Here is a 12,111-nt window from a genome sequence, read left to right as displayed (position 1 = left end):
GTGTGAGTTGTGGTCAAAATTATTCCAGTGTTCCAAATGCGCATCCTCCCCACAACTGTGCAGATTTTGGAAAATAAATATCCCAGAGATCTTCTTACTGCTCAGAACCAGGCATCTCTAATTTGTATCATTGTCTCTGGTACATTTCAGCAGTTTTGATTGTGGAGAGTTGGCTTTAAAAGAAAAATGAATGAGCTATTCTAAAATAATAATTTTAAAAATAAGTTAATTTTGGGGGGACTTAAAGGGACATGTTCTCAACATTCCACAGTCCTGAGATGAATTTTTTTAAAGGAAAAAAAATCCTCTCCTGTTATTATTTTAAACCTTAACAAGTAGCATCAGGCTCTAGACCTGTTGTTACCCCTAACCAATCAGAAGGGAGCCTCATATATTTTTAGTTAACTTTAGTACTGTATAGTAGTAACCTAGTGACCACTGGATTCTAGAGGCAGAAGTTCTTGACTTTAATCTTTACTTGCAAGTGACCTTGCTAAGTCTTTTAATCATTCTGTAACTTGCTTTCCTTATGGGTAAATGAAAGAGAAGTAAACTTCCTCTCCTTACAAGTTCATCTTTTAAAAGTGGATTTCCAGAATACTAAAGCTTTGTTTTGGTACATAGTAATTGTTTGTTTTTTAAACTAGAGAGCAGGTCCTTTCTTCTGGTAGTTCATTCCCCCAATAGCAAGTTGTCCCAGTTTTAACTGAGTCACAAAATCTTTCCCATTACCCTTCCTAGTTATCCTTTTCAGTTGTTTGTAAATGTATGCACCAGTACTGATTAGTTTTTGTCAGATCTCATACCTTGACTGCCAATATTAACTGTAACTGGAAAATGGGATGGGTTTTTTTTTTCCTTTGGAAAGGTAAAACTTGATCTCCCCTGGGCTACATAGCATATTAGTGTATATTATAACCAGCCTTCAAAGTAGATAATACCAGGTAGGCCCACTTACAATTCTTTAAATACAACTACCTGAATAGTAGGTATCTAGGACTGGACATCTTGTCCAAAGACCATTGTTTTGGTCTTTGCTTAGCCAAATACTCACAAAGGTTCTGAACTCTGACTCTGGCTATGACCTAGAGCCTCCTAACATTGATTAGGCCCATTTGTGGAAGAATTGGGTAGATAACCTATCTCATAAACTGGTGCCATAGACTGAATGAAATATTGGCATCTTTGGTGTAGTAGAGTGAGCATTGGACTTGAAATCGGAAGAGTTGAGTTTGAATCTGGCTTCCTTACTTTTTGCCATTAGAGAACTCATTTAAACCCAGTACCTCTATTTCCTCATCTGTAAAATGGGGCTGATATCTGCATTACCTGCCTCACAGGCTTGTCATGAGAATTGAATGAGATAATGGATATAGAAAGCATTTTATAAGCCATAAAGCATTATTTTAGTGTCAGCTTTCATTACTAGTAATTTAGATTCGTTAAATGTCGGATTGAGTTGTAAAAATAGTTTGATGTTTTTTTTTCTTGTTTTTTTTTTTTTTTTTTTTTTTTTAAGTTTTAGGAGAGCCTACTTGGTTTCAGTTTGAACTGGTTGGCTAACTGCTTAAAAAAACTTTGGTTCAGGTTTGAGGTCAGTAAAACTAATATTTGTGTTCAGAAAATTAGTATTTGTGCTTCAGCAAATTGGTACCTTTTGTTCTAATTCCTCCTTTAATCACTAGTGAATTGAAAAGAACACTGGACCAGAGTACTTGCCCCTGACTTTTAGTGCGACTTTGCTTATGCCACTTTACCACCCTAGCCCTCAGTTTCCCCTGTAAGATGAACAGTTAGACAAGATGATGTATCATTTTGGTCTTTCCAGCTCTAAAAGTCTCAGTATCTAAGTTCCTGTTTAAAAGTCACTTAATTAAAATTTCTTTAGTGCAGAGGGGTCTAACACAGCACACATTGGCAGTGTGTGTGTCCCACAATATTCCCTGGTACAGTGGAGCAAGATGAAAATGTATTTGGAAAATATTTAACAAAATGTATAAAAATATAATGAAATGATGTTAATTGGTTTAGTGGCTGGGTTCCTATTTCAATTTGACATTGCTGCTTTACTGTATATAATAATATTTAAGCTAGCATTTATATAGATCTTTAAGGTTTGTAAAATGTTTTTTGTATATTTCTTTTGATGTTACAGCCCATGTAACAGTAAGGGTCAGAGAAGGGTTCTAAACTTTGCAGAGAGACATCAAGCATGAAATATGGAATTTAAGAAAGGAAAAAAAGATTAGGTTCAGACAGAATCTTCCTTGCCTCTAGTCTACCCGGAGAGGCTTTTTGCTAGTGCTTTTATTAGCATATCAACACTCACTGATTATTTGATTGCTATAGTAGACATCCTGAACAAACAATGCAGTGGATTACATCAGAGTAATCAATCCTGTTATAACTTGGTTAATAGCAAATTTCTATTATAGTCAAAGTACACATTTTTCATGTCTCTGTAATATTTGCTAAGGAAATAGAAAAGATGAAAAAAAGATTTTTTTTATTGAGAAGTTATCTGGAATACTAGAGAACTGGCAAATCCTTCTACCTGTCTAGATGAGAGTTTTTGAAATGTAAATTCCGAAGTAGGTGGTAAGGATAATCAGAAGACCAGAATGATCACTGTTTGAAGTTGTAGAAGTTTCCTAGATAGTCTGTTGAGTAATGCCAGATTAACCTAGTTAATTTGGAAGAGACCTCACTAATTATTTTTTCTATTGAAAGTTCCAGCACTTATTGACCCTGTGAGTTTCTGATATGGCCACAACAAGAAAATTGCCTTTCCAATTATGTCTTGTTTTATACTGAACCTTGACCTTTGCCATGAGGCCTCAGTGTGGGCATATCACAAATCCCAGCATTGGGCAGTGCTTATATTCTAATCATGATTCTCATAACAACTTTGGAAAGATAGGTGCCACTATTATATCCATTTTACAAATGAGGAAACTTGAAGCAGTCAGGTTAAGTGACTTGCCCTGGGTCAGTTAGGAAGTGTTTTAGATGAAAATTAAATTGGGGTCTTCCCAGACTTGAGTTCAAAGCTTTATCTGCTGCACCACCTAGTTGCCTAGGAATGTGTAGTGTATCTGTTGTTTGTGATCAGGCTTTGTGGATTTCCTCTACTGCCATCCAGATCTCTCGAATAACATTGGAAAACCCTGTCCTATCAAATCAGTGTTTCTTTTGCATCCGGAGCTGTAAGGTTTTAGAAGTATATGGTCCCTGCCCTCAAGAAGCTTGCAGTTTAGTTGATGAATCTTGGTCAACACACGTTAAAAGTTAAGTGATTCAATTTACTAGTATTGAGTGCATAATGAACAAAGTATAGTCCCTAACCCCAAGGACTTTACACTTTAGAGAGGGAGATAAGATATAAGGAGTAGAAATAGCATCAATAACATTAGCTGGCATTATTATGGTGCTTTAAGTTTTATGAAATACTTTCCTCATTATAATACGTATATTATATGTATTATGTGTAATATATAATAATACAATGCAATGCAATGCAAATTAAAATATCCCCTGCCTTTATTAAATTGTCTTTTCTATATTTGTGTTCCCAGAATCCTTGCCAGTGCTTTGAGCAATAGATATTTGTAACCCTCCTGCAGCTACAAGATATTCTTGTGTGGGTTAAGCACTTGAAAGGGAAGCTGGGGACTGAGGGAATATGAGTGGAAGGGTTAAAGATTAAGGTAGTAAGGACATAAAGAGAGAAAATAGACAAAGACACAGGAGTCAGCAGGTTCACATTGTTGTCAGCAGCTGACTCTAATGAGTAAAGTGCTCATGGACCAGACTTATGGATATGTTTCTAATATTTCACATGATTCTTTATAACTGACACCATTCAATATTTAATAAATGTTTGCTGAGTTGAATGTGTAAAAATAGAACTATTCCTATTGAATGTAACAGTAAAAATATTTAAATAACATTTCAAAACAATACAAGATGTCATAAGGTCATAGCTGACTGTGCAGGCAGCTGTATAGCCAATAAGTGCCATGGAGGCCAGCCTTGAAGGCTTGTGGAGGAAAAAGAGTTGGAACCAAGTCTAGAAGATTAGGTAAAATGTAGTGGAGGAGAAGGAGATGGGAGTTTTGTTTTCTTTTCCCATTGTGGCCCTATGTTCCTACCCCAGTTCTCCCTAGAGTTCTAAGGCTTATCGGACAAACCTAGTTGTTTGTGCATAACCAAACCCACCCCATACACATATACACAACACCAACACCACCTTTATCACCTTTTGCAAGTCCCTTGGTGCTAAATACTAGGATTAAATTTGACTGCTGGCACAGGCTTGCTCTCTGGGAGATTGCGATCAGTAGGAGGAAGGACAGGAAAGATATTTGATGGTAAACCTATGGTCCCTTTTCTTTAAAAAAAAAAAAAAAAGGTCTTACTAATGCTTTTTTTTGTCACTGTCACTTTCCAGTAAGCCCAATCACCCATTGCAGCCCCTTGTAACAAGTAAAACCTGCATGCAAAACGCATTCACACATTTGCCAGGTCTAAAGATGTATGTATTGTTCCGCCCCTGGAGTCTCCCAGCTCTTCAGAAAGGCTGAACACGTCCCCTTTTTCCCAGGAGGAGGTAACCAGGGCACTGGGGGAGAGGGCGGCCCAAGTAAATCCCTAGAGTCCCCGCCTCCCAGGCTCTCGGCTGGCTTGCCTGCGGCCCCGCCTCCGCTCCTGGCCTAGGAGCGGTTTGACTTCTCCGGTCCAAGCCGCAGGCTCACTTGCTCGTGTGCTTGCTCTATCGGCGAGAGGCTCTTCCCCGGCGCCCCCTGCCCTGCCCTCTTTCGTGGACCAGCCCGGCTCGGCGCCCCTCCCCCCCTCCCCAGTTCTTGGCCCTGTCCAGGCTCGGGTGGAAGCCCCCTCCCCTCTCTGGGCGAAGGTCCGCTCTCCCACCCCCTTTCCTCCCCCCCACTCCCAGCGCAGTGTCGGACCCTCGGGTCGTAGCAGGAAGGCGGGCGGAGCCCCCAGGTCCAGAGGTGCTGGAACCGCAGCAGCAGCCCTAGCCCCGAAGAGGCGAGGCGGAGCCCGAGGAGGGCGAGGGCCGGAGGAGGGGGCTGGTGAGCCGCCAGGGCCAGGGGCCCGTTTCTGTGGTTGGGAGGGTTTGGGGGGCCCCGGCTCTTGGGCTTCCCTCGCTGTGGTTTACAGAATTGGCTGGAAATGGGCAGGGGCAAGTGGAGGGGGAGTGTTTAAAGCGGGGGAGGATTGACAGAGGGGGAACCAGATCTATGGCTTAAGGAGGGAGAGTTAAGATAAAGGGGGCAGATTGAGGGGTCAGAAGTGGAAGGATGGGAGGAGGGTTAAAGGGTTTGGAAGGAGAGGGAGTAGAGGAGGGCTGAGAGAGAGAAAAGAGGGAATAGGGGAGGGTGGTGAAATTAAGGGCTGATTAGAGAGGCCTGGAGTGAGGTTTGGGGAGCAGCAAGAGAGGGCTAAAGTAATGGGGGATTGTGGCAGGATTGAGGACTGTTAGGACCCCACTCCCACCCCCAGAAGGGGAGGAGAAGTTTGAGATGGAAGCTGTTTTGATTGGAGATGGCAAGAAAGCTTAGGAGGAAAGTGAGAGGTGGTGTTTTTTTTTTGGGGGGGGTGATTAGGTTAGTAGGAACCCGAATATTTGGGAATAAATGTGGGGCAAACCAGGCAGTTTGCATTTGAGTTGGGTGGTGGTGATTTTGGAGGAAGCCTGGAGCTGGGTGGGAAAGGGGATGGAGCTCATTGTTAACTTGGGTAAAGGGTTAGATGGAGAGAACTGAAAGGGGATCAGGGTCCAGAAATGTGTAGTGTATGCAGAAATTAGGCAGAAAAACTGAAAGTCCTGGTGCCTGACTCCTGGCAGGATTAGTTAAGATTGTGGCTTGGGATGTGTCCTTCCTCAGGGGCTGCTTCCTCAAGCCTCTGTTTAGTTTTTACATCATGCCATTTCAATGAGCACCAGCCAAGGTGGGCCCTTGGACAGTTAACTCTGCTTGTACCCCCTTTACTTCAAGGAGGGAAGTGATTCTAGATTCCCAGAGGCTGCAGTCACAGTAGTCAAGGCCAGATCACACAACCTGTGTGGTCAAAGATGATGCAGCAAAAGCTCCTCAGGAAAATGATGAGTAACACTGAAGCGTCTGGGCAACAGGCAGCCTAGGTTCGAGTTCTCCTGTTGGAATTTGATGCTTGCTCAAGGGCTTACCTCCTCCATACTCTTCCCTTGTCAGGCTCTGAAGGATGACAGCTCTATTCGGCAGTTTCTAAAGAAGCATTTATCATCACTTTCAACCGCTCTTTAGAAATCTCAGTTGTGTAACCTGGCAGCCTCCAAAGGAAGGCTGATTTTGCACTGAAAACTCGGGGAAGCTTTGTACATGTGTGTGCACACGTGTGGGTGTGCGTGCACTCCATTGTTGCATTATGTTTCTTTTTTTTTGTTTGGGTAGAAGCACCTTGAATTCTGCTTTAGAAAAAAAAGATGAGACTAAGGCCCCTTCTCTCTTTACTCCTCTCCACTCTCTCCCACCAGGTCTTACTGAGGTGGTTTCTGTTTCTTTCTTTCTTTATCTTAAAGGGAGAAAGTGACATATGGATAGCCTGGAGAGAGAATGGATTTGTATACAGAGTGAAATTGGAGCCTGTAGAAATGTGGAAGGTAATATTATAGGGAGATTTGGTGGAAGGCTGGATGTCCTCATTAACTTAAGTTTTAACAGTGGCTGCTAGAGGAAGAAGAAAGATGTAGGAGTTCTGCTTTTTGTAATTTGTAACTTTTTTTCCATTAGGCTCTAAACAGTGCCTAATGTGTGCATATCTCCATTTCTTTGATCTTTTTAAAGTGTTTTTTAACTGCTCCCACTTTTAAAATAAAAATAAGAAATCCAAATGTTGCAAATTTCTGGTAAAAGCTTGATAGGATTATGGAGCACAAGTTGTCCACTGACAATTGGCTGTTCTTGACCTGTGCTGTATTTTTAGGGTTTGCTCATCAGTTCTTATTAAATGGGGATTATTTGCTTGGCTTCAGAAGCAATTAACCTCAAGCTTAGTTAGTACTTACTTTGCAGTCTTGCTTTTCTTTGTCTGCTTATAGCTATTTCTTTTTAGGTTCCATAGGTCCAGATAGGCTTTGGAGGATTTGGCTCTTATTTCTGCCTAAGTATTGGGGTCTTTGCAGGGACTTCGATGGAGTTCAATGTGTATGTGTCAAAAGAAGAAAGGATATTGTTATTGGGTTGAAAAGGTCTTAGTGTGTAGAATACTGCTCCTCAACTCAAGGAATCATTTCTTATCAGGTCCGAACCCACAATTCAAGGACTTTGTGGACATGTGCTTCTAGTGTTATCCTCTTCCTCAGTGAACTAGTCAAAAGGAAAACCAGTAGAAGCCATGCTGAAGGTAATTTTTTTTTAAACAGACACATTGTAATTTTAATAAATGACTTTTAGGAGGGAAGAGATACAAATTTATTTATGTGATTATCATGTCTTGTTTTAATGAAAGAAAACCCTGGTAAAATAGATGAGAATAAAAATCCTTTCAGTAGTCAAAGGAAAGAACTTACATTTAAGTCTACTTTGATTATGAATATGGCTTGATCCAAGAAAAGATTTTTTTTTTCACAAACCACAGTATAATTAAATGAAAGACATTGAATGTTTTCTTTCAAATGTTTGATATATCTGGAATTTATATGTGGTACCTTTCCCAGGAAAATTAGGAAGTAATTCTGCAAGCTTGAATTAAAGCAAATTTAAATCAATTAAAGCAAAAATATATTATAAAAATTTTTTATCTGACCTCTTATTTCAGTCTTTAGATTCTAAATTCAGTATCATTACCTACAAGCTTTTTTTTTTCCTATCCAGATCAACATTACCTTCCACACTGAATCAAAAAGTATTCAATCTCTCTTTTTTTTAGAATAGCTAGAAGGAGGTATCAATTCCAAGTGAAAAGTAAACAAAGCAACAACAAAAAAGGATTTATTAAATTCATGCTAGGAATGAATTCTTTTCTAGATTAGATGACTTCTAATCTTGTGTTAAGTTAGAATGTGTTGGAATGAACACAAGGTAAATATCAGAGCCATCTGAGAAGAATTGAAGACAGTGGCCTACTATTAATATTAAGACTGCTTAAAGTTAGAAATAGGTATGATCATGGCACTGAAAGGGGAGTCAAAGTTCTTTTACCCTCCAAGTGCTTATGAATACAAAACATGAACACTGTAGATTAATAATGGTATTGATAACATAGAATTTACATAGCACTTTATGGTTTGCAAAATGCTTTACAAATATTGCTTTATCGAAATTCAGAATGGGTAAATGACTTAAATATAAAGAGGGAAATTATAAGTAAATTAGGTGAATATAGAATAGTATACCTGTCAGATTTATGGGAAAGGAAAGAATTTAAGACCAAGCAAGAAATAGAGAACATTACAAAATAGATAATGAATAATTTTGATTACATTAAATTAAAAAAGTTTTGTACAAACAAAACCAATGCAACCAAAATTATTAGAAGGGAAGTAACAAACTGGGAAAAAAATTTTATAACAAAAATCTCTGACTGAGGTCTAATTTCTCAAACTTATAAGGAACTAAGTCAAATGTACAAGAAATCAAACCATTCTCTAATTGATAAATGGTCAAGGGACATGAATAGGCAATTTTCAGATGAAGAAATCAAAACTGTCAATAATCACATGAAAAAGTGTTCTAAACCCCTCCTAGAGAAATGCCAATCAAAAAAAAATGCTGAGGTACCACCTCACACCTAGTAGATTGGCCAATATAACAGTAAAGGAAAATAATAAATGCTGGAGGGGATGTGGCAAAATTTGGACACTGTATGCTGTGAATTGGATCAAATCAACCATTCTGAAAGGCAGTTTGTAACTATGCCCAAAGGGCTTTAAAATAATGCATACCCTTTGATCCAGCAACACCACTAATACCCTAAAGAGATAATAAAAATTGTTTGTTCAAAAATACTCATAGCTGTGCTTTTTGTGGTGACAAAAACTTGGAAAATGAGGGGGTCTCCCTGGATTGGGCAGTGGCTAAACAAATTGTGGTATCTGATGGTGATGGAATACTATTGTGCTGTAAGGAATGATGAACTGGAGGATTTCTATATGAACTGGAAGAACCTCCAGGAACTGATGCAGAGTGAAATGAGCAGAACCAAGAGAACATCATACAGAGAAAGTGAACCATTGTGGAATAATCCAATGTAATAGATTTTGCTACTACAAGACAATCCCAGGGGGTTTATGAGAAAGAATACTGTCCACATTGAGAGAAAGAACTGTGGGAGTAGAAACACAGAAGAAAAACAAATGACTTACCTGTTTATATGGGTATATGATTGGGGTTTTGGTTTTAAAAGATTGCTCTGTTGTAAAAATGAATAATAAGGAAATAGTTTTAAGTGATAACATTTGTATAACTCAGTGGAAGTGCTTGTTGGATCCGGGAGGGGGGGAGGGAAGAGGTGAGGGAAAGAAAATGAAATATGTAAACATGGAAAAATATTTTAAAAATACAAATAAATAAATGAATGAATAAACAAACGAATGAATGAACAAACAAACAGATAAATAAATAAATAAGTGGGTGAGTGAGTGAGTGAATGGACAAATAAATAGATAGATAAATAAGTAAATAAAAACAAATATTGCTTTATCCTCACAACAAGCTATTTCTACCTCCATTTTACAAGTGGGAAAACTGAGGCTGACAGGCGTTAAGTCACTTAAAACTGAATCACACAGCTATTAAATGGTTGAGGCCACATTCGAACTGAACTCGGGTCTTCTTGACTGTGGGTACAGTACTTTATTCACTGAGTCATCTAACTGCCTCTAAGGATTTATTAACCATTTATTGGCTCAAGTCAGAAATTAATGAGAGTAACTCCAATTCAGTTTTTTGAGGATGGAGGAATTTAGCAAAGATGTACACACTTGGCTATCCTTACTGTGTCTCCTAATTTATTTGCCCCACTATCATATAGCTTAAGTGTACCAGTGTTTAAATATAACTGCTAACAAGCATAGCTCAAGTGCTTCCACCCATATGAAAACTTTTGTCTTCTCCCCAGTTATAGTACTGCTTTCTCTTAAAATTGAAATTACTTTGTATAAATTTTGTTTTTTTGCTTACTAGTACTAATATATATTATATCGCTCCGAAAATGTAAGCTCTTTGAAGGGGAGAGACTGTTTCATTTTTTATCTTTGCATATCCAGCATTATTCCTGGCACTCAGCCATTTAATAATTGCTGGTCAAATGGGCTTATTCTAAAGTAGTTAAGAGCTTTAGTTGGGGAGAGAGGATTTTTGCAAAGGTAAATAGCCATTTGGTAATGCATAAATGCTAAAAGCTTATGGTGGCCTCTGGGGAAAGGCTTCAAAAAATATTGCTTACTCTTCCAGGGTGGAAAGATCTGGAATTTAGAACTTTGAAACCAATCATTGTCCTAAGATTTGTGGATTCAGTTAAAACACTGTTCCCTTCCATCTGCCATTCCCTTTTCAAATAGGTCTTTTATGGGAGTAACTCCAACCCTTCCTGGAAATTGCAAAAGGGAGTTGATTGTAGCCATAGTTGAGCTACAAAAACTTTAAGGAGTAAAATGAGTCTTAATAGATTTGTGTTTCTGGAGACTTAGGAAGTTCAGAGGATGTGACCCTCCAAAACAAATTTTTTCAATTGTCATTGTTGCTGAGCCTGGATGAAATGCCTATCCAAGCCCATCCTAACTGAAGGAATAATGAGACTGGACTAGAGAAGAAAAAAGAAAAGAATAACATTTCTGGGCCAAAGCTAATTGCCAGTGCTCTGAATATACATACCCTCTTGTAGCCTCAGTGGAATTCTTTTCCTTAATAGGTCTGAAGTAATCCGGTGAAGCCCAGAGGGCCAAATAACCCTTCTAGTTTTGCCCTATGCTTCAGGGCAGAACAGATTCTAGCTGTCAGAAAAGCCCAGTGGAAGTGTTGACAGTGTGCCCAGTCTACCTGCAAAATAATAGGAATTCAATCTAGAAATTAAAGAAGATCTCTTCACCTTTATTGTTTAAATGTTCCAGTACTTTGATGGAATTCCCTCCACCAACAATCTAGCTTAGTTGTGAGACAGTTGCATGAAGCAGATGTTAAGTGACTTCCATAGTCATATGGCTAATAAATATAGAGAAGGAATTTGAATCTAAGTTTCAAGATTCTAAGTTACTTGAGAGTAGAATTATTTAATCTGGGGTGTATGAACTTTTTTTTTAATGTTTTGATATCTATGCTTCAATACAATGAGTTTCCTTTATTATCTAATGTATTGTCCTTTATACATTGAAAAACTTGACAGTAAAAAGGGGTCCACAGGCTGGCAGGGGGTCCAGGACACAAAGGTTAAGCCACAGCGCTGGAGTATAGCATTTTTTTCTTAAAGCACTGAAATCCATGTAGAACTCATGATGAAAATGCTATCCACAGCCAAAGAAGGAACTGTTGGAGTCTGATTGCAGATCAAAGCATATCATCTTCCACTTTATTTCTGTCATGGCATGAGGAATATAGAAATATGTATTGCATGAAAGTACTGGTATAACCCATATCTGACTATTTACTGCCTGGGGGAGTAAAAGAGAAAGAATCTGAATCATAAAATGTCAGAAAACAATTGTCAAAAATTGTTTCTATATGTAATTGAAATAAAAATAAATCACTGCAAGTCTTATGAATCTTAAATATAAATCATCCTATGTTAGGGACATCTTATTTTTTTTTCTTTCATTTCACATGGGTCTGGTAGTGGCAAAGACTGGGTTTGGAGTCAGGAGGACTGAGTTTGAGTCCTACTGAAGATCCTTAACTAGCTGCAAGACCCCAGTTAAGGTCATTTAATCTCTCTAAGCTTCATATTATCTATCAAATGGAAATAATAATAGCACCTTCCTAACAGGTTTGTGAGGATAAAATGAAATCAAATGTGTAAAAAAAATCATGTTGTTATTAGTATTAATAAAAGTGATTTTTAAAATAATGTAAGACTGGTATTTGTTTTCCCTTTTCTAGGCTCTTTGGTATGATCCTG

This window comes from Gracilinanus agilis, chromosome 2 (genome assembly GCF_016433145.1).
Source record: "Gracilinanus agilis isolate LMUSP501 chromosome 2, AgileGrace, whole genome shotgun sequence".
Taxonomy (NCBI): domain Eukaryota; kingdom Metazoa; phylum Chordata; class Mammalia; order Didelphimorphia; family Didelphidae; genus Gracilinanus; species Gracilinanus agilis.
This window is presented reverse-complemented; position numbering follows the sequence as displayed.